Below are 20,745 nucleotides of genomic sequence, written 5' to 3'. Positions count from 1 at the left end.
TGAAACGTGTATATGGGCAATGTGATATTGTGGGCTGTTTTTCATCTGCAATTTTTGTATTGGTTTTAATAATATTAAAGCCAATGTTCAAGTGTACTGATAGTATATATAATATAGTATAGTATATCACATGCCATGCTATGTTTGATTACAAACTACACATTAGAAATACAAGGACACAAAACAATACAAACACAAAACACAAACACAAACACAAACACCCCAAACTATTTTTGGGGTGTTTGCAGCAAACACATTTCTGCCTTGCTGTTGCAAGTCGTGGTTAATGTCAGTGTGACCTATGTGACAGACGGAGCGCAATAGGTTACAATTTACAAATTATTGGAAGTCGATGGGGCTTAATAGCCATTACTGATCAAAATGTAAATGTGGCATGACCAGATCTCTACTTTTGCATTCGAATGGAGGTGCTTTGCTGATTGCTGTTCCACATCTGCATTTTACACAACCTTAACGTTCACAATAGTACCCAGTCCACCATACTTCCTCCACACACTAAATGCCATAGCATGGAGGGATGATTGATCTACAACTGCAGGCGGGCTCGTGCATTTAGCACGAGGAAACCCCCTTACAGCCGGGGTTTAACATTGAGCACTTCCACATTTTGGACACCCACATTTGGTGTCCAAATCGAAAAAATGCAGAAATAGAGCGTTCTTAACCTGACTCCAGATTGAGGCAGTATTGATTGAGTTCACAAGTTCCCTCATACCTTGATCTGGTCTCTCTCAAGCAGAAACGATGAACCGGAAGTAGCGGGACAAAAATCTGATATCTCCATAATCATTTCTAGTTGTAGTCTTGTTAGGTTGTGTTTACGTTTGCTCTGTGTCAGCGCTTCAATACGTCATCAGTCTCGCTTTGATCCCGCCTCTAGCGGCCGCATATCGCTCTGATCAGCATTTGATCGGAGTACGGCGTCTCTGCCCGAGAGAGACCAGATGGGAGCAGGAGGAGGAACTCACTGATGCCGCCATCTGGCGGAGTCAGGTTGGAGCGTTCTGCCGGGTGCTTGAAAACGCCACTGAGCAACTTCCATTGAAATGAACAGCAGGGGGCGGGGCTGTCGCTCCCGGACCGCCCTCCATCCTTTATAACTCTATGCTGCCAACTGAGCATACAGTATACTACTGTACATCTCACAGCCTGGAGGGATTGCTTTGTGATTGTCTAGTAAATTGTTAGACCAACCAGCCTATAACTTCATCACTCACTCACTCAGTCTAAGACATGCAAGTCTATGGGGCTGGCCCGCTGGTCCAGCCAAAAATGTACTCTTATGGATCAATTGTACAGTATCTATCTTGTGGTAAGTTCTCTACACAGAAAACATCGGTTAATTTAACTCTGACAGTGTAAAAATGGCCCGTCAGAGCGAAATGAACAATCAAGACTTTACTGTGTATCCATCCAGTCTTTCTTGTTCCTCTGGTTGATGTTTTCCCATCCAGCTGACGCAGGATACCAGGCTCAAGGTTATGATACATCCAGTGTTCAATTTTCTTGTAACTTTAACCATCTCATTCTCGCATGGCAGGCAATTTCTAAGACAACAAACTCCATTGCTACATAATGTCTGCAGAGCTATTGAGTGACCATCACTTAAAGCAGGATTCATGCTAATTCCCTACTCTGTCGGCGCAGCAGCTAAATGAAACTCTGGAATAATTTCACAATGTGATGTCTCCGTGCTTCCAGCGTAAAAGGGCCTGTGTGATTGATAATAAAGGGAATTGGGGAGACACTTGCGCTGAAACAGGGACTTTGTCTTATGAAAAATACGGTGTCCATGACCAAAGTGGAAAGAGAAACAGTGCTGAGAAACACAAAGGGAACTAAATTGCTGTAAATATTGTAATACACAAAGTAAGAAGGATTTGCAAGCTCTTCCAGCCTCAACAGAAAGTCATTATGTGGGTTTTGGATAAGGTTCCCCATGACCGCATATTTATTATCTATCTAAATAGAATCACTTACCTCTGATTCTGGGTCTGATAGCCAGTCGCCACAAATATCAGTTCCCCATGGTGCATCCACTGGCCCTTTTACACAAGGCAAAATGATTATGCACACAACCAGACAGGTTTGCATCTTGTTGTCAACCTAAGGGTGATTTATTCTAGGTTGTGCGACACCGACACGGCACGCAACCAAGTATAACTCCTGCTTGATTTGTCTTCTTACTAATAGCAATAATCTCTTTCAGGGTTTAGCTTTTAGATTTCCATGTTGCGAAATTAAGTAAGAAGTGAAGAAAGATCACACTCGTGTGAAGTGATCATACATCATCTCATTCCGGCCAATCACAATTTGTGTCCTCACCTTCGTCTTCAATGTTTGTGTTTACGCAAACACTCAAAGCTGGCTATTCATTGTCAATGGCATTTAATGTGTGTGTTTGCACAAACACTCAAAACTAGCCATTCATTGTCAATGGCATTCAATGTTTGACAAACACTAACTGGCCATTCCTTGTCTCCACCAGGCCGAAGGCATGGGGAGAGAGTATGTTTTGCACTCCGTCCGTGTGTGTGTCTGTCGGTGTGTGTGTCCGTCCGTCCGCCCGTCCATTACCAGCTAATCTCCGGCACCATTGTCCCGATGCACACACACTTCCTAGATGCCAACAATGAACCCCAATTTCTTTTGCTATTACTCCTCCAGATTTTGTCCAAAAATCCCACTCTAAAGTCATGCTCAAGAGGGATCTGTCCGATATTTCATATTCCATCCTAATTGACTAAAATTGGCTTTCAAAGTTTGCAGGACTTGCCCGTTTTGAAAAAAAAAGCCTGAAATCATGAACGCAGCGTGCAATTTACGTGAAATCTTTCACGCACTTTCCTACTAGGCTGAGGAATATATCCCACTCTTTTCACATTGGCCTGTTATAGCGCCACCAACAGGTGGATTTTTGCAAAACACATTTTTGGAACGAAATGCCTCAAATCATCCAATTGCCATCAAAGGCATAAGAACAAATGGCACCCTTTTCACATTGGCCTATTATAGCGCCACCAGGAGGCCACAACCTGACCTGCCCTGGTGGAGACCTGTGCCTGTACCTTTTTCTAGTTGTCAATGGCATTCAATGTTTGTGTTAGGACAATGTTTGTGTTTACACAAACCCTCAAAGCTGGAGATAGGAGGGGCTAGCGCCCCTCAAAAACAAGGCAGAAGTCAGTAGATTGTAAAAGCAATCTGTTTTGAGCTTAAATATATATATATTTGTATTATTCTCATACTTCTTCTGTGACTGGAGGTGGCCTTCTATTTTAATTATTTTTACTGGACATATTCATATGTATGGTGTAATTTTATTTATTTTTGTTCTGTGTGACTATTGTTCATATATTAAGGATTATGGCAATACATATTTATATGTATTACAAGATAGGAGATTGCAGCACAATGCCTATTAATGAAGGTACCATATGCAGCGCTCTGAAGTCTAAAGCATGTTTGCACATAGGTATTGGGCCATTTGTCAAGCCAGGAGAGCTAATTATCTCATACCATGCAATATTGTTTTCAACCAATGCATTTCATTTTGCAACATTAAAACACACGTGGAGGAGTCAGGAAAAGGAATGGTTTCCATGAGTATGAATGCATTAGAACATTTTGGAAGGGGATATTGCATTACAACTCCACAGGGACATCAGCATGCTACACCTCTTCTGGTTTGTCATTCATCTTGCTCAGGGAGGGAGGAGAAAGAAGCAGTGTGTAGTGACGCCTTCAGCCAACTTGGCAGGTTAATGAAGGTAATTTGATTTTGCACACAATGGCTGCCCATGCCACGCAGGGCTTAATTGCGCTTGGTGTCTGGGCCTCATTTCATGGTACCAACCGAGCCCTTGTGTAGCTTCCTGAAGGTTGTGCGGAGGCAAACAAGTTCCTGATTCAAGCGAGACGGAACTGATAGCTCTGTTTCATCTGCTAATAGTTTGTCTGATTTCCCAGTCAGCTGTGAGCTCTGCTGTCACAGTGTGACGGCAGCAGCTCAGCTTTACTGAATCACTGTTTCATTATTTCAAGGCAAACAAACACTAGCTGTCCTGTGGTAACTCACTACAACATACTGTAGCACTGTTGTTCACTCTTTGATTGTGCTTTTTATTTATTTTATTTGTCCATTTAGAATTCTAGGGTGTTTCCCTTGTATTTTGTAACAATTAACCCCAAGTATATATATATATATATATATATATAACAAAAAACATCGCATGGATGCACCTGGGACGTATCCTCAGTGATGTATCCTGAGGTCAACGGGGTTTCGGGTCTCGCAACATCATACCCCTCACTCAGGCGACCCAGCCGGGAGTGATCAAGTCCCGACTTACGTCCCAGTAGTTGCCCTCAATCAGTCCCATTAGGGAAAAACCAGGGGCACACAATCTGTTGGAACCACTCCAGAACTACTCTGCCAGGGCTTGGAGGTACACTTCTGGCACATGGAGGGACTAGGCTCTGTGGGTTGTCTCCTGTCCGGGCCCCTCCTACGTCTCACCAGGTCCACTCCTGCTCTCACCAGAGCGTGGACCTGTGCGTTGCACCAGAGTCCCAGCACCAGACAGTTCATTCAGGAGTGGTAGGCAATGGTTCCGCAGGGTCATGGTACTGCGGTTCCGCTTGCTGCTTGCATGGCCCTCCTAAAGGCCTCACCGAGGGTTGTTGGGCTTCCTCCTCACGGAGGACACAGGCTGGCGCGCTAACCCATACTGCTCACCCGGTTGCCGTCTACATTCCGGCTGTCACCCGTCTCTCCGGTGGTCACCAGACTATACCTGGTTGTCACATAGTCTAACCATTCCTATGAGTCACTATAAATAGAAGAACTATAACAAAAAACATTGCATGGATGCACCTGGGACGTATCCTCAGTGATGTATCCTGAGGTCAACGGGGTTTCGGGTCTCGCAACATCATACCCCTCACTCAGGCGACCCAGCCGGGAGTGATCAAGTCCCGATTTACGTCCCAGTAGCTACCCTCAATCAGTCCCATTAGGGAAAAACCAGGGGCACACAATCTGTTGGAACCACTCCAGAACTACTCTGCCAGGGCTTGGAGGTACACTTCTGGCACATGGAGGGACTAGGCTCTGTGGGTTGTCTCCTGTCCGGGCCCCTCCTACGTCTCACCAGGTCCACTCCTGCTCTCACCAGAGCGTGGACCTGTGCGTTGCACCAGAGTCCCAGCACCAGACAGTTCATTCAGGAGTGGTGGGCAATGGTTCCGCAGGGTCATGGTACTGCGGTTCCGCTTGCTGCTTGCATGGCCCTCCTAAAGGCCTCACCGAGGGTTGTTGGGCTTCCTCCTCACGGAGGACACAGGCTGGCGCGCTAACCCATACTGCTCACCCGGTTGCCGTCTACATTCCGGCTGTCACCCGTCTCTCCGGTGGTCACCAGACTATACCTGGTTGTCACATAGTCTAACCATTCCTATGAGTCACTATAAATAGAAGAACTATAACAAAAAACATTGCATGGATGCACCTGGGACGTATCCTCAGTGATGTATCCTGAGGTCAACGGGGTTTCGGGTCTCGCAACATCATACCCCTCACTCAGGCGACCCAGCCGGGAGTGATCAAGTCCCGATTTACGTCCCAGTAGCTACCCTCAATCAGTCCCATTAGGGAAAAACCAGGGGCACACAATCTGTTGGAACCACTCCAGAACTACTCTGCCAGGGCTTGGAGGTACACTTCTGGCACATGGAGGGACTAGGCTCTGTGGGTTGTCTCCTGTCCGGGCCCCTCCTACGTCTCACCAGGTCACCATACATATATATACTAGAATTTCGCGGCCGCTCATCCCAGAGTTACGTTGCCGCGCACTATGGGAAGAAGGAAATTGCGGGAGTTGACTCCACATGTAGTAACGGATGGGTTATTAGTTATTATATGTGTCCTTATTAGTGTAGTGTAGTGTAGTCAACACGTTATGGCTCATACACACTGCCCGGTATTTGTTCCGATTATGCTGTCGGGGAGCATTTTTGGCGCTGGCCAACAAAACCGCTGATCTGACGTTAAGCGGTGCCCAAAAGGTAGATCAGGATCTACCAGTATAGATCACAAAGGCTTTGCAGGCTTTGACATGGCCCTAAAAGTATATATAATTTTAATATAAAAAACGATTTTTGCATCTGCCGCTTGAGATGACCTGAGATGACTTGATTGATTGACATCAAAAAGGGCCTGTCAGCTCAAACACACAATGCAGTACTTGTTGTTGCATACAATCATCAGTAGCAAAGTCAAATACCAAAAACGGGACACCACTGTATGTAGCCTATGAAAGGCTCCATTTTGTAACTATTTTCAGCAATGGGATGATAGTTTTATTTGGTGGGTATATGAGCTGGTCGTTTCGAAAGTAGCTCTGAAGTAAAAAAAAGTGTGGGCAGCCCTGGTATAGATGATTATATATATATATTCATTCCATGGGTAAATCCCTGTAGGCTACCCACATATTGGTAGCCTATATTAGCCCAATATTGGCGTTACGCATTTCACTTGAATAATGTTGTGTGCGCACGTGCGTGTGCGGAGTAAGACAGTTATTTAATGAAACTCAAGATTATAACGTCCTGTCTCGCTGGCGCCGTGTATAGCCTGCACGGTTATTCCTGTGTGTGTGTGTGTGTGTGTGTGTGTGTGTGTGTGTGTGTGTGTGTGTGTGTGTGTGTGTGTGTGTGTGTGTGTGTGTGTGTGTGTGTGTGTGTGTGTGTGTGTGTGTGTGTGTGTGTGTGTGTGTGTGTGTGTGTGTGTGTGTGTGTGTGTGTGTGTGTGTGTGTGGGGCGTGGCGTGGCGTGGCGAGAGAGAGAGATTGTGGCTTCCAGGCGTGTATAGCTGGCAGTATAGCTGGAAATGGCGAATTCGAACGGTGTAATTGTAATAGTTTGGCACAAACCAACTACTGTCAAAGAACAATGTTGATGTAACTAAGAGATTCGCTGAGTGAGCGATATTTAATATACAGAGATTTAGAAGGAATAAGCAAAATCGTGAGGCGAAAATTCCTCTCCTTCCTTGTTTGTTTCTCCTGCGGAGTCCGGACAGTGGACAGGACTGTCAGGGAGACTCGGAGATCAGAGCAGCACAGGCTGAGAGCTAGTAGCCAATTAAAAGACGGAGTAGTAGTTGCCAGGTTCGCGAATTGTAAGCGAGTCGTAGTGTGTGTTGAATGGCATTTGTGGGCTTGTAAATGAATTTTCTCACATGTAATTTGTGCTCACTTGCATAGACCTGGCGAATTTAGCGTGGTGAAAGGGCAACAGTGTTCCGGGGGTGTGGGTGCTTGGGGCGATAATGTTTGTAGTAAACAAATGCATTGCCGCCGTGAGTGTGGACGGGAGGCATCTTTGGTGGCAGTGGAATGAGCATTTTTTGGCGGGTGGTGTCGAGTGTTGGCGTTGGGCGCGATAGGAGGAGATAGGTCCCGAACACTGCGAAGTTAAGTGTGTGACGTGTGTTGGGTACAACTTCTCTAATGTTATAATATATATATATATATATATATATATAACCCTATATATATATATACGTGCCCAAATAGAGACACCAAGTTGAAATTGGTTTATCTTCGTTGTTTCACGTGGAACTCTAAACAAGTGCTATTGTCAAGGTTATTTCTTTCCATTTGACAGAGACAACACATGCCTTGTACTGCGTTTGCTACAGTAGTTTAAACAGTGTATAGTATGAACAGTGGCTGGAAGTGTCATTAGGCAGATTTCTTTTTAAACAATATTTGTTCTAAAATATATTTTGATTTTTATTATCGTGAGAACGATGGCTTCAACTTTTGCATTGCAACTTATCAGGAAAAGAAAGCCTGCCGTTTCTATTAGCTTGGATTCACCATTGATGATGTCACTGGTGGACAGGTTTCTGAACTGAGTAGGAAAAGATTGTGGTATTTTATCATGAACATTAGTTAGGACCAATTATAGGAAGAGAAGTTGAAAAGTGGTGAAGTGATCCTTTAAGGTGTAGGCAAAATCAGAGAGCTGTGGTCTGCTGGAATTCAATAAAGGTGTGAGGCTTTGTCTCACTTCCCTTAATTGAAGTTGAATATTATATGCCACTTGGTGAGCTACAGTATATATTCGTGTTGGGATGATTTTTATCGCTTAGCCAATGGTGCCTATCTTATTTTTAATCAAAATGTTTACCGTACCCATAACAGTAAAGAGTAAAACTTATTTCTTTAGTTTAGTTATATATTATATATTTTCTTCAACTTTTGGGTTAGTATTCTTTTGTATATTTGGTCTGACATTGAAAGAAATTACACTGTTAAAGGGAAACTTCACCCTTTTTGCAAAATAATATATGTTAATGACGTTTAGAAGATTTAGAACACTTTCCTGGGGGTCTTTTAAGTGTGTAATATGTGGTTTTAGATATTTTAGATTTTAGCAGTGAGCCCAGTGTCTCTGATGTCATGGACACTGTTATAATCTGATCGCCCATGGCTGTGTACTTGAGACACAGTGTACTTGATATGTACTGGGCTCACTTACTACTGAGACTACATGTTGTCTCAGTAAGACAGCCCTCCCCCTATCCACGAGGAGGAGCAATGCACCAAAGCATTATGGGACATGTAGTCCAGGAAGGAAGTGAGCCCAGTGTCGATGACATAAGAGACACTGGACTCACTGCTAAAATATTTAAAACCACATATTACACACATAAAGACCCCCAGGAAAGTGTTCTAAATCTTCTACATTTCATTAACATATATTCTTTTGCAAAAAGGGTGAAGTGTCCCTTTAAGTCATCACACAGCATTCAAAAGATAAATGCGGCAGGTGTGAAACACAAGCCATCCTGAAATTAATTTAAGATTATCTGCCCTAAAACATTTTTTATCCTAATCAGCATTTTGATTCAAGCTATTTTCATGAGACCTCTTTGGTTGATCATTATCTACAAAGCTGTTATAGATATTATAGGCCAAATTATTTTACTCTGCCATACAATCTAAATGGATCTCATTTCAAAGCCTTAAAGGAAAGTCTTGTGATGAGTATGCTAGATTGAACATTCCTTATTTATCTACTGTACATCCACAAGGATGTCTGTAAACAGACAAAGCATACATAGAAATATCTTTTCAAACATGCAATTTAAATTTAAATCCATTTTCATTCATACAGTATACTGTTAGTGTATACCTTACTCCTTACTGTTTCTTGCCTATGGTGCATGTTGTAAGCAAATGGCCCTTATCCATTCCCTCTATTTTGGGAACGTCAACATTTAGCTTTTGCATTTCCCCTCCAAAATAGTGAAAATAGAATAGCTACAAGCTCACAACTTTCAAGGAAGGTGTGCTCTTTTTTTAGGACTGAAAACTTTTCCTCAAGATGTGCAAGCAGTTGAGCAAACGCCAAGAAGACCCAGGGGTAATAAAAGGATCACTCTGAAAGCCACTGATTTAGATTTGCCTAAATGTCACGCTAGGATCTGTTTTTCCCAACAGGGCACAACCATGAGACCAAAAGATACATCTGCCTTGGGGAGCAACTATTATTATAGTATTGACTCTTAACGCATGATGAAGGTATTACTAGCCTTTTTTTTTTAATTTGACCTCAAACGTCTCTTTCCAGCTTTTTATCAAATCAAATGTACAGTATTACTGTATACCGTACACCGACACTTTTTAATTCCATCATTCCCACTGTGAGCTACATTCAAATGTTTTCAATTGAGTTTACCTTAGAAGTAAAGTAACAGACTAAACTAGAAGAAGTGCCCTTCGGGGCACAGGTCTCCACCAGGATAAAGCTTTTGTGATGTTCAGATAAAATGTCTAGGAGTAATATGAACATGTTTTGGGGATTTTTTTGTAAAAGAATATATATAATGTAATGTAACAGTGTATTCATAATGTGTAGTAGTGCATATACAAAGTTGTACACAGATCAGTGCAGTTATAGGTTTTCACGCGTATGATTTCCGCTGTGTTAATGATTTGAGGCATTTTGTTAAAAATGGACCAATCCTGCAAAGTTTGGAAGGCAATCTTAGCCAATGGGGATGGAATATGGGAAAGCGGACAGATGCGTGTTGATCTCATTACTATGGAGATAGTGTATACCGATTTGCGTGATGTATGGATAAAATATGTACACGTAATGTACATAAATGTGTTTTACCAAAGTCGGCCTCATGGTGGCGCTATAACCGGCAGATGTGGCATTTCTCCCTCGGCCTAGTGGTAATGTGTGTGCATAATTGCAGGGAAATCGCACGCTGTGTTAATCATTGAGGCATTTTGTTGGAAATGGACAGATCTTGCAAACTTTGGAAGGTAATCTTAGCGATTGGTGATGAAATATGAGGAAGAGGACAGGTCCGTATTAATGTGTTTTGCTCAAATTGGCCTCATGGTGGTGCTATAACAGGCCATTGTGGAAAATTTGAGAGGTTGCCATCCAGGGAGTGGGAACGGTGCCAGAAATGTGCTGTACGCAGACGGACGGACGGACAATCACGGATGGACGGACGGAGTGCAAAACATACTCTCTCCCCATGCCTTCAGCCTGGTGGAGACAACAGTACAATGCTCTTTTTAAAAATTCAACGTGTCAGTTGTCAGTTAACATCAGAGCTTGGGTTGTTGGATAGTTATCATTGCTTCACTTTCATACAGTAACTGTCCAAGCACTGGAAGCATTGACAACGTTAGTTATCAATGCTTTGCAGATCTACAAGCTCACAACACGTTATGATGTAATGCATTGTAAGCTTGTTGAATAAACAAATTATTAAGGGGGGGAGCTTCTGTTCCCATGCTGAAAGCACTTTCTCCCACTTGCAAAAGCATGTTGTGCATTTTTGTCAAAAGTCTTTCATCAATTCCACAGTCCCTGTCAGAGTCAATTGGATAGGCAGGTGCAAACAATTACGCCAACTCCAGTAACATTTTTCACCAGCTATTAAACCTGCAATTTATGTTGAGTGAAAAGGCAATGGCAAGAACATAGACAAAAGTAAATCTAATGAGCTATTGGACTTCTGTAAATAGTGCCGGAGTGCATCTTTGATGACGGCATTGGATATAACTTGCATACCAATATTATTCTTTACTGGCACTAAGCCAGGATAGAGATGCTTTAATGGCTCAGAGAGTGTTGAGTGGTTTGTTGGAATGAGAGGGACTGTTTGCTTTTAGTTCAATATCAACAAGTTGATGGCCCCCTGCTTGACAATTTCCCTGCCCTTGTTTACACGCAAATCCTTCAGCTCCTGACAAATCTCTCTTGGACTGTTGATTCCTTCTAAAGGCCTATTGGACAGTCAACCTAACCACTTAGCCCACATCTCCACATCATCATGGGGGGCGGTATTGGCTCAGGGATAGAGTGACTGGATGGTAACCGCAAGGTTGCCAGTTCGAACCCGGGCTTCCCCAGAGTTGGTGTCGAAGTGTCCTTGAGCAAGACACTGAACCCCTAATTGCTCCTGATGTGCTGGTTGGTGCCTTGCATGGTTTCCGCCGCCATCGGTGTGTGAATGTGTGTGTGAATGGGTGAATGTAATGCACAATCTATGTAAAGCACCTTGGATAAAGGCGCTATATAAATGCACCATTTACTATCATTATCCTGCTGAATTTTGAACTAGTTTTCAAGCGGTTTTGGTTTCAGACGATTGTAGTTTTGTTATCGTACAGGATACTTGGTTAAATCAAAATCACACCCGTGTGAAGTGAGGGGCCACTCTTATCATTGTACATCATCATGACGTAAAATAGACACTAAGCCAATTTGCTCAGACACTATACGTAAAAATGTCCATTGTCAATGGGAATTTAATGGGACAAAAATAGACACAAGGCGATTTGCTCGTTCACATATGACGTAAATTCTCCATTCATTGTCGATGGGAATTATTGTTTGTGTAGGACGAAAATAGCCGATTTGCTCGTCCACACATGACTGAAATTCTCCATTCATTGTCAATGTCATGGGACTTTGTGTAAGACGAAAATCTACAGTAATAGCTGAACATAGACTCCTCATAAAAGGGTTTTTTGTACCAAAATAGCATATCTTACTTAGATAGTAACAGTAGTGGTTTGTTTAATGGTGTTACGAACTGTTCTAAAGTGTAGGGGTTTGTTTACAGCCCATGACATGGATGAAAGAACAACACAGCTCATAAAAGTCTGTTTTAATACTCAACGGCAAATAAATACAAAGTGCATAATGAATGATGAAAACAGAGTGGAATGGAGTGACTTACATAAGTTCAGGCATCTGTCTAACAAAAGAAAAGGGTGATGCCGGAAAACATACAGGGACGACACTGCAACTAAACCTGACACACAGAATGAACACTCCTCCCCGAAGGGAGTGAACTTAAAGACAGAACGAAACACATAAGCAGACGGCTGGAGGGTAGGCCACACGCAGCAGTGTTCCCACCCCGAAGTCCAAGCAGAGACTGAGCTTTATAATCCAGGTAGTGAGGCCTGAGCTGCCACAGGACCAATCTGATCAGGCTCCAAGCCAGGCCCTCCTCAGGACTCAGGTCTCGCCTTTTAAAATTCCGTTCTTCCTTTTGTTTAATGGTTACACTTTTTAGAATATCTTTCTCTCTTGCAGTACGTTTCTTCAACCGATCTTCTCGTCTCGTACCCGTTTCTTTATCTTGAACACGTCTGTAGTATGTCTTCCGTTTCTCTAATTGGCTGGGATAACCATTGTACAGTGCTTGACCATTCTGTTTGGTGCCCCGGCTCCCCACCGTTAACTACTGCGCTATAAACAGACCCCAATCAAGTCATTGAAACATCTGACATATATAGTAAATATATAGGCTACTATAAACTTAAATTGGTTACATCTTCCACATACGTTCTTTTAAATCCTTTGCTGCCATCTAGTGTTCAAAAAGTTTGACCGCTTCACTGCCACTTATTGACTCCAATGTTACGGAGCTCGCTTTGTTGTCCTTCCGGGTTAAACAGGAAGGTGGGGGCTTCCGGAAATGGAACGACTCATCACAACACAGCCCCCAACCTTTAGGGGGGGGGGTGTTTATAAACGTAGACGGCAATAAACGCCGTCTACGTTTATTGCAACACTACCAACACAAGCAACACTACCAACACAAGGAGGCAATCCTTGTGCTCTGATTGGCCGAGCGACGTACACAGATCAGAGATCTGAGATCAGAGATCTGATTCTACCTGGGAGCTCTTGCCTTGTCCATTGTTCCTGGACTGTGCTTTGAAGCTTCTGGTAATTTGCTTGTACCTCTTTGTTTTTGCATTTTTGGACTGCTTAGTTTCTGCCAGTATTTAGTAGTTGTACTGTATAAGCTTGCCTTTATTATTTAATAAATGCTTTGATTGCATTCAGCTTTGCTGGTCGTGACTCTACACTTTGAACGTTTGGTTGATCGTTTTATGGCCTCCTCCTAACCTGCGTGCTGAGGTTGAGGGGGAGATTTCAAACCAGCAGCAGTGGCTTAAAGAGAGGCCTTGGGTCAGCCATTTTGTGCCTTCGCCTCGTCTCAGCCTCCCGGCCGGCCTCCAGACGTAACCTGCTCAGCCCGGGTCCATCCTCCAGGCCGTCCACCTGAGGTACTCTATAGAGATTTGTAGGGAGTGTGTGTGCACAGTTGTGCTGCCATCTTGCCAATGGTGCCGGAGATTAGCTGATTACAGACAAACGGACGGATGGACGGACGGACAAGGTGCAAAACCTATTCTCGGCCATGCCTTTCGACCTGGCGGATACAATAACATCCTGTAGCCTGTCTTTCACAGTGCCCAGCTGAACAGACTGTTCAGACCTGCCTGGGCTGGGGTTGCTATGGTGATCAATTTGCCATATTAGGGAGCCTAGTGCATTAGCCATTATCAGAGTGCTTGGAGGCCCAGTCTGGGGCCTTGTGGAACTCCATATTTGGACAAGGCTGATGTCATATTGATGATGTCTGTGTGGAACAAACGATGCAGGGAAATACAAGTTGGGAATTAATGCCCACATCCGGTTATGCAATACCCGTTGTACCCATTGTCAGTGTCAGTTGTACACGTCTGTCTGTCTGTCCGTCTGTTTCGCTTTCATGAGCATTTGGAGATCTGTGATGTCACCAGTATACTCCCATATGGGCTCCATAATCCATATTATGGAGGTGGGGTGGCTGAACTCTCCCAAACGGATTGGTTGAAACACCCAATAGCTGCTGTACCAACATAGAAATCATGTCCTTCTTGTTTTCAACCAAATATAGCTCCCTGACTAACTTTTCTCAAATGGGAAAGAAAGTAGAGTACATGTGCTCAGCGATACCCACCATAATAATAAAGAAAGTAGAGTACATGTGCTCAGCGATACCCACCATAATAATAAAGAAAGTAGAGTACATGTGCTCAGCGATACCCACCATAATAATAAAGAAAGTAGAGTACATGTGCTCAGTGATACCCACCATAATAATAAAGAAAGTAGAGTACATGTGCTCAGCGATACCCACCATAATAATAAAGAAAGTAGAGTACATGTGCTCAGCGATACCCACCATAATAATAAAGAAAGTAGAGTACATGTGCTCAATGATACCCACCATAATAATAAAGAAAGTAGAGTACATGTGCTCAATGATACCCACCATAATAATAAAGAAAGTAGAGTACATGTGCTCAATGATACCCACCATAATAATAAAGAAAGTAGAGTACATGTGCTCAGCGATACCCACCATAATAATAAAGAAAGTAGAGTACATGTGCTCAGTGATACCCACTATAATAATAAAGAAAGTAGAGTACATGTGCTCAGCGATACCCACCATAATAATAAAGAAAGTAGAGTACATGTGCTCAGCGATACCCACCATAATAATAAAGAAAGTAGAGTACATGTGCTCAGCGATACCCACCATAATAATAAAGAAAGTAGAGTACATGTGCTCAGCGATACCCACCATAATAATAAAGAAAGTAGAGTACATGTGCTCAGCGATACCCACCATAATAATAAAGAAAGTAGAGTACATGTGCTCAGCGATACCCACCATAATAATAAAGAAAGTAGAGTACATGTGCTCAGCGATACCCACCATAATAATAAAGAAAGTAGAGTACATGTGCTCAGCGATACCCACCATAATAATAAAGAAAGTAGAGTACATGTGCTCAGCGATACCCACCATAAAATTACTACAAAAGTGAAAGCTTTGTGGGGGTTTAGACCAGTTGTTCTCAAAGTGGGGTTTATACTATTATGTGTCACAGTATTGAAACTATTGAAATAAATAAAGTGAGATTTCCACAAAATGCCAGTTTGCTGATATAGACGTATATAGAAGTAACAAACAATATTCACATGTGAATATAAATGTGGGAGTTACTTCCTTGGCCTATTTGGCCATAGTGTGGCGCTGATCAGTCCAGCAGTTTGTGAGAATAGCCCTGGATAAACACTATAGTGTGTTTGTCAGGATCGTGTGTGCGTTTCATCCTCTTGTTATGGCATGGGTGGTGCAAGGTTCTGTGTATTCTATATTGTACTGTAGGTCATGTCTTTGGGTCTTTTTTATATTCCTTATGGCACAGCATTGGTCTAGCTGGGCAGTAATGTCAAAGTGACCGTTTATCAGATACGAGAACGTTTAGATATTATCTAAACGTTCTTTCATAAGGTCAACATCCACGGTTGTTTTGGTTCCATAATCTACCATAAAGGAGAAGCCAAAGTCCACTTCTGAAAATGACTCATTAAGATTTTGATCAATCTTGTGCTTTCGTGAGACAGAGTTAGGAAATGCCATCAGAAAATTGCATTTCCCAATGACATTAGGCGCCCACTCCACCATCCAATTCCATGTGTTTCTATTGAGACATTAAGATCTGATATAATTTGGGTCAGAAAACCTGCCTTTTTTCCCTCTGAGTGAGGCAATTAAATTTCCTTGATGGTCTCTGAGAGCACTTAGCTTAAGAGAATACACTTCCAAATCAAAAAGCTTTCAATCATCTCAAATCATATTTCGAAGAGATCTGCCCCCGAGTGTAGCATCACATGCGATGCTATTGACCATGTGACAGCCTTGTGCCGAGACAGGCGATGTTGGGAAAGGTTAATGCCTGCCTGCGCACCGAAAGTAGACAATTTGCAAGCTCACAACGTGCCATAGCTCAATGTGAGCTTGTAGATCAGCTATTTTCAGTGTGCAACACTGGTGCGCAGAAAGTACAACAGGACTTGTATTCTGCGTGGCTCTTTGGCCTTCACATTGCTTGTGACATCTGGTTTGTCAGAATCATGATGTTACTTTATGTCAGAGACAGGACAAGGCACGATGAGAGGCATGGCTCAACAGACGAGAGGCCTGCTAAATTGATTGAGATGGGATGAGTCAAGTACAAGTGGTGGATGGGGTGCAAGTGGATGATCTCCTTCAAATGAATTAAATGAGAGCCAAGTGTAGTGCTCAAGATAAGTGCTTTGGAACAGCTGTACTCATCTTTCTCCTTCAGAGTTCAGATAGGATGGTTGATATAGCTGGGCACCAGTGTAAGAGTAAGACTCTTTTGAAATTTCCATCTACTGGAAATGAGAAACGATTGTGTGGTGTGGGGTCATTTATTCGTGATGGGGGGTGGCAGTGGCCAAATTGATCCCCGGCTCCTCCTGGCATTTAGCTGTACACACGGAAGCGATAAATGTTCCCGGTGAGCAGGGTGCGTTGCATCTGGGTGAACACAGTGCTTTAGGTAAAGGTGCTAAGGGCATATACACGTTGGTTGTGCTCTAAACCGGTATAAGAGAAACTTGAGTGGAAATATCTTTATAGATTATGATGATGTTTTGAAAACACCTTCTTTGTGTGATTCTACAGTACAATTACACCTCTGGGAGCGAAGTTGGAGTTTTTCTTGTCTGTGACATTCCTAAAGGTCACATTATAAAAGATAAACATGTATAGCAGTTTAGTCAATTATTGGTGAAAATAGTATAAAGATGATAGTCTGGCAAGCCTACAGTAGTATTAGACCCTCTAACTACATTTTACAGAGGTGCGCGTATGGTCGATTCTAGCTGGGTCTGGAATCCTTTACTATTCTATTCAGATATAATATTTTCTGACAGCTAATTAAGCAGGTTTTATAACTAGGTTTGCTTAACTCTGTCAAATAAGGATGAATTACTATTTTGCATTTCTCACTTAATCATTTTAATTACAACAGGCAATTTATCAGGCTATCCTCAGGGTATGAATAATTGGTTGGGTTATTAGTTGAAAGGATGTACGTATCATATATATTTTTTGGACTTAATTCCGGAACCTTTGAAGTGTGGCTAGTCTTAGTAGAATTTAACAGAAAATGAATATTGTGCACTAGTCCACACATATAGGCGTTTATTCAGAAAAAAGAAGAAGAAATATTGCTGATGTTTGTGTCAGGCAACACACCCCTCCAGGTCCGTTAGTAGTGAGTTCTGAATCGCCGCCATTTTGTAAATGTTAATCCCATTACTAGTCTAACCAGATGATTTAGATAAGATTTTACTCAGGGATTGGTGGTACACTGTAAACTCCTTAGTGTTCATTTATCCATTTGCAACTCAAGGTTAAATTAACACTCAGTATTTTAATGTGTAACCATAATGCTCTTCATTTTGCGCGGTTTTACACTTTTTTGTGTTTGTGAATTGGGAAAGGGTTGTCCCTCTAGTGACTTTGTCCTGACATTCAGTCCCACTATCAACAGAAAAAGGAGGGGGTGCATTATAGACACTCCAAGCAGATCAAAGAAGGGCGTGCCATATTGCTGTGGGCTTACTTGAGAGACCACCAACTTGAAAATACCACATCCCAGTTCACAGAGGGGGGCCAGCCTGTAATTGTGTCTTGTCAGACCTCCAAAGTCCCTGGCACAGCTTCGCACCTGACATTTTACTCCACTGAATTTATTTTTCATTCTGTGGTATTTTGGCAATGGCTGCACCAGTGACACTTTTCCCCCAACACACATGTATGCACGAACGAACACACGCACGCACGCATGCACACACACACACGCACGCACGCACGCACGCACGCACACACACACACACACACACACACACACACACACACACACACACACACACACACACACACACACAGTATATATTGGACTTCCATGATAGAGGTGTGAGAAAATGTAAGTTGGCATAACAACAGAACATTATCCATATCTAGTAAAGGTCACATCAAGCTGCTGTGATGAACTGGCAAACACATCGCTTGGTTCCAAGCCACAATGTGTGGAGGATTGTTGTGGTGTATGGGTTTATGTGTGCTTCACTCACTGAAACACTTTTAGCAGAAATTGAATTTTGCAAGGATTCTGATTCATGGAGTGGATGGATTGAAACACACGGTACACAGTGTTATACTGACAATGAGGCCATTTAATATGACCATTTGAAGGCCAGAAGGACATCCCTCACTTTGTGGTATTGTACCTCAGCAGCACTACAGATGATGTGAGAAATTATGTCAAAATGCTATGTAATTCTCTAATGAAAGGCCCTCTCATTATCAAAGGAGATTGAGGTCTAGCTCCTATAATGCATGAATCAGTAGTCTTTCAAAGATGCTGCACATATAGTATGTACTTAATTCAACGTCCTTGTCTTTTTTTCTCTTACGACCTATTTCTTCCTCCTCTTCTGCCTCTAAATGCCCGGCCCCAACACTTACAGTAATAATACAAATCTTCTCACTGGGAGAACAAAATAGTGGAGTGTAATACAGTTTATTAACTCCACCAGAGAATCTCCCCCAGGAGGAAGTTGCTATATGTTCCTCTTGAAAGAAAAGTTTGGCGTTCTTTGTTGGAACTGTTACCCCCACAACTCGATTCCGGATAATCAGTTCAAGATGGATAGATGATCGGTGAATTGGCGGGATGGTGGGTCTGAGATTAGGATTTCACAACAAAGAATAAATATTCAGGTACTATTATTACTTCTCTGGCCTACTGGCAGCATGCACGAGTGCATGGTTTGCAAGATTAGCTGGAAACAACACACAGGGTTGAAAACATATTCTCCCCCATGCCTTAGGTTTGTCGGAAGCACTGAGATGGACCAAATGTTAACTTCAAGTTCTTGGATCTCCACCAGCAAGAACATGCAGAGCAATATCGAGGTGTTCAGTGGTCGTACTGTAGGAAAGACTGTCTGCACACTGTCCATGCAGTAACTCAGTCAAGGCAGCAGGCAAATTGAAATGCTCCAAAGAGTGATTTTAAGCTCAAAACATCACCATGCTGGTAATCCATTGAAATTACTTTTGGGGCAAGATCTAGTGACCAGTGTGCACTTTGAAAATATCTCCAGAGCCATGCATTTTCTTTTCCACAATGTCCCTGCAAGATTAGGACTTCACCACGGACTCATGTTGCTTCCCGCCACATTTCTGTGGTGGCAACATATTGGTAGAGAATGTCCCCATGGCAGAGAGCGATTGGTACAGAATGTCCCTATGGCAGAGAGCGATTGGGGTTTGGCGTGGGTGCTGTAAAAAAGAAGGTCCCGAAACCTGGAACTGCCTCACACGACACCATCGAGGCTACACAAGGGAATCCTTTAATCTTTGCAAAAACTGGAATACTTTCTTGGCAAGAACTTCAGCCTCTCCCTTTCAAGACACCGAACAGATGAGCCAGTACTGCCCCTGACGGCTTCTAAAGGCAATAATAAGAGTAATTTGGCAAAAGTCGATTAGGTCCATTGCCGTTACAATATAGTGTTATTGTTCATTGTCCAGTGTGCAGATTTCATGTTGTATGTGATCCCATATTATTAGTTGTGTTCCCAACTAATAATATAAGATGGAGGGGGGGGGGGGGGGGTAGACATTTTTGCCCTGCCAGGGACTCAAACCCAGGTCTCCCACACAAGTGCTGAAATGTTTACGACAGAGCCAATAGAGCACAGATGTTTGCTCAGGGGAGATATTGAAATTTGACATTCAGGCAGTACCACCTGTTAACCAACTGTGGTCAAAGCAGACCACAGGGTCTAAATATCTCAGTAGGGGAGTAGGTACACCAAATGCAACCACCACAGTTGTGTTGGTTATGATGTATTAAAGGGCGAAGTCTTGTCTTGCGAAGCTTCCGGGTTCTACAGGAAAGCTGAACAGGACCCAGAAGTCTTGTGAGACGAGACTTTGCCTGTGATTTGAGACAAAGCCCTCGTATCAACACTACGGCGTCTGCAAGCAAGTTTGGGACACTATCGCTGTGGACTGCATGAAGAGATGCTGCAAAAAATTTGCATTTTGAGCGGATGTGATAGGCGATAATCGATTCACCTAGTATACAATTTACAATTTTACAATTTAGGCATTTAGCAGACGCTCTTAATCCAGAGCAACTTACATTTAAGCAAGAACAAAAGCATGGGAATACATCACATAAAAGCATTTATCATGAGACATGCGTAAGCTAAGAAGGTAACAGTGGAATATCTATATGATGAAACTATACATACACTATACATAATAAACTATACATATTCACTACTATGCTATACATATGTACTATGGCGTGCTATGACTATATACAATACAATTATAGTGCTGTCTACATAACATGCTATAAGTCTGTGTCAAATGCTATCTAAGCCAACAGAAATGCTATCTAAGGGGTTAGGGTAAGTGCTATGGGCCAT

This window comes from Protomyctophum parallelum (assembly GCF_964188405.1).
Source record: "Protomyctophum parallelum genome assembly, chromosome: 6".
In the NCBI taxonomy this organism is placed as follows: domain Eukaryota; kingdom Metazoa; phylum Chordata; class Actinopteri; order Myctophiformes; family Myctophidae; genus Protomyctophum; species Protomyctophum parallelum.
Note: the sequence above shows the minus strand (reverse complement) of the source record.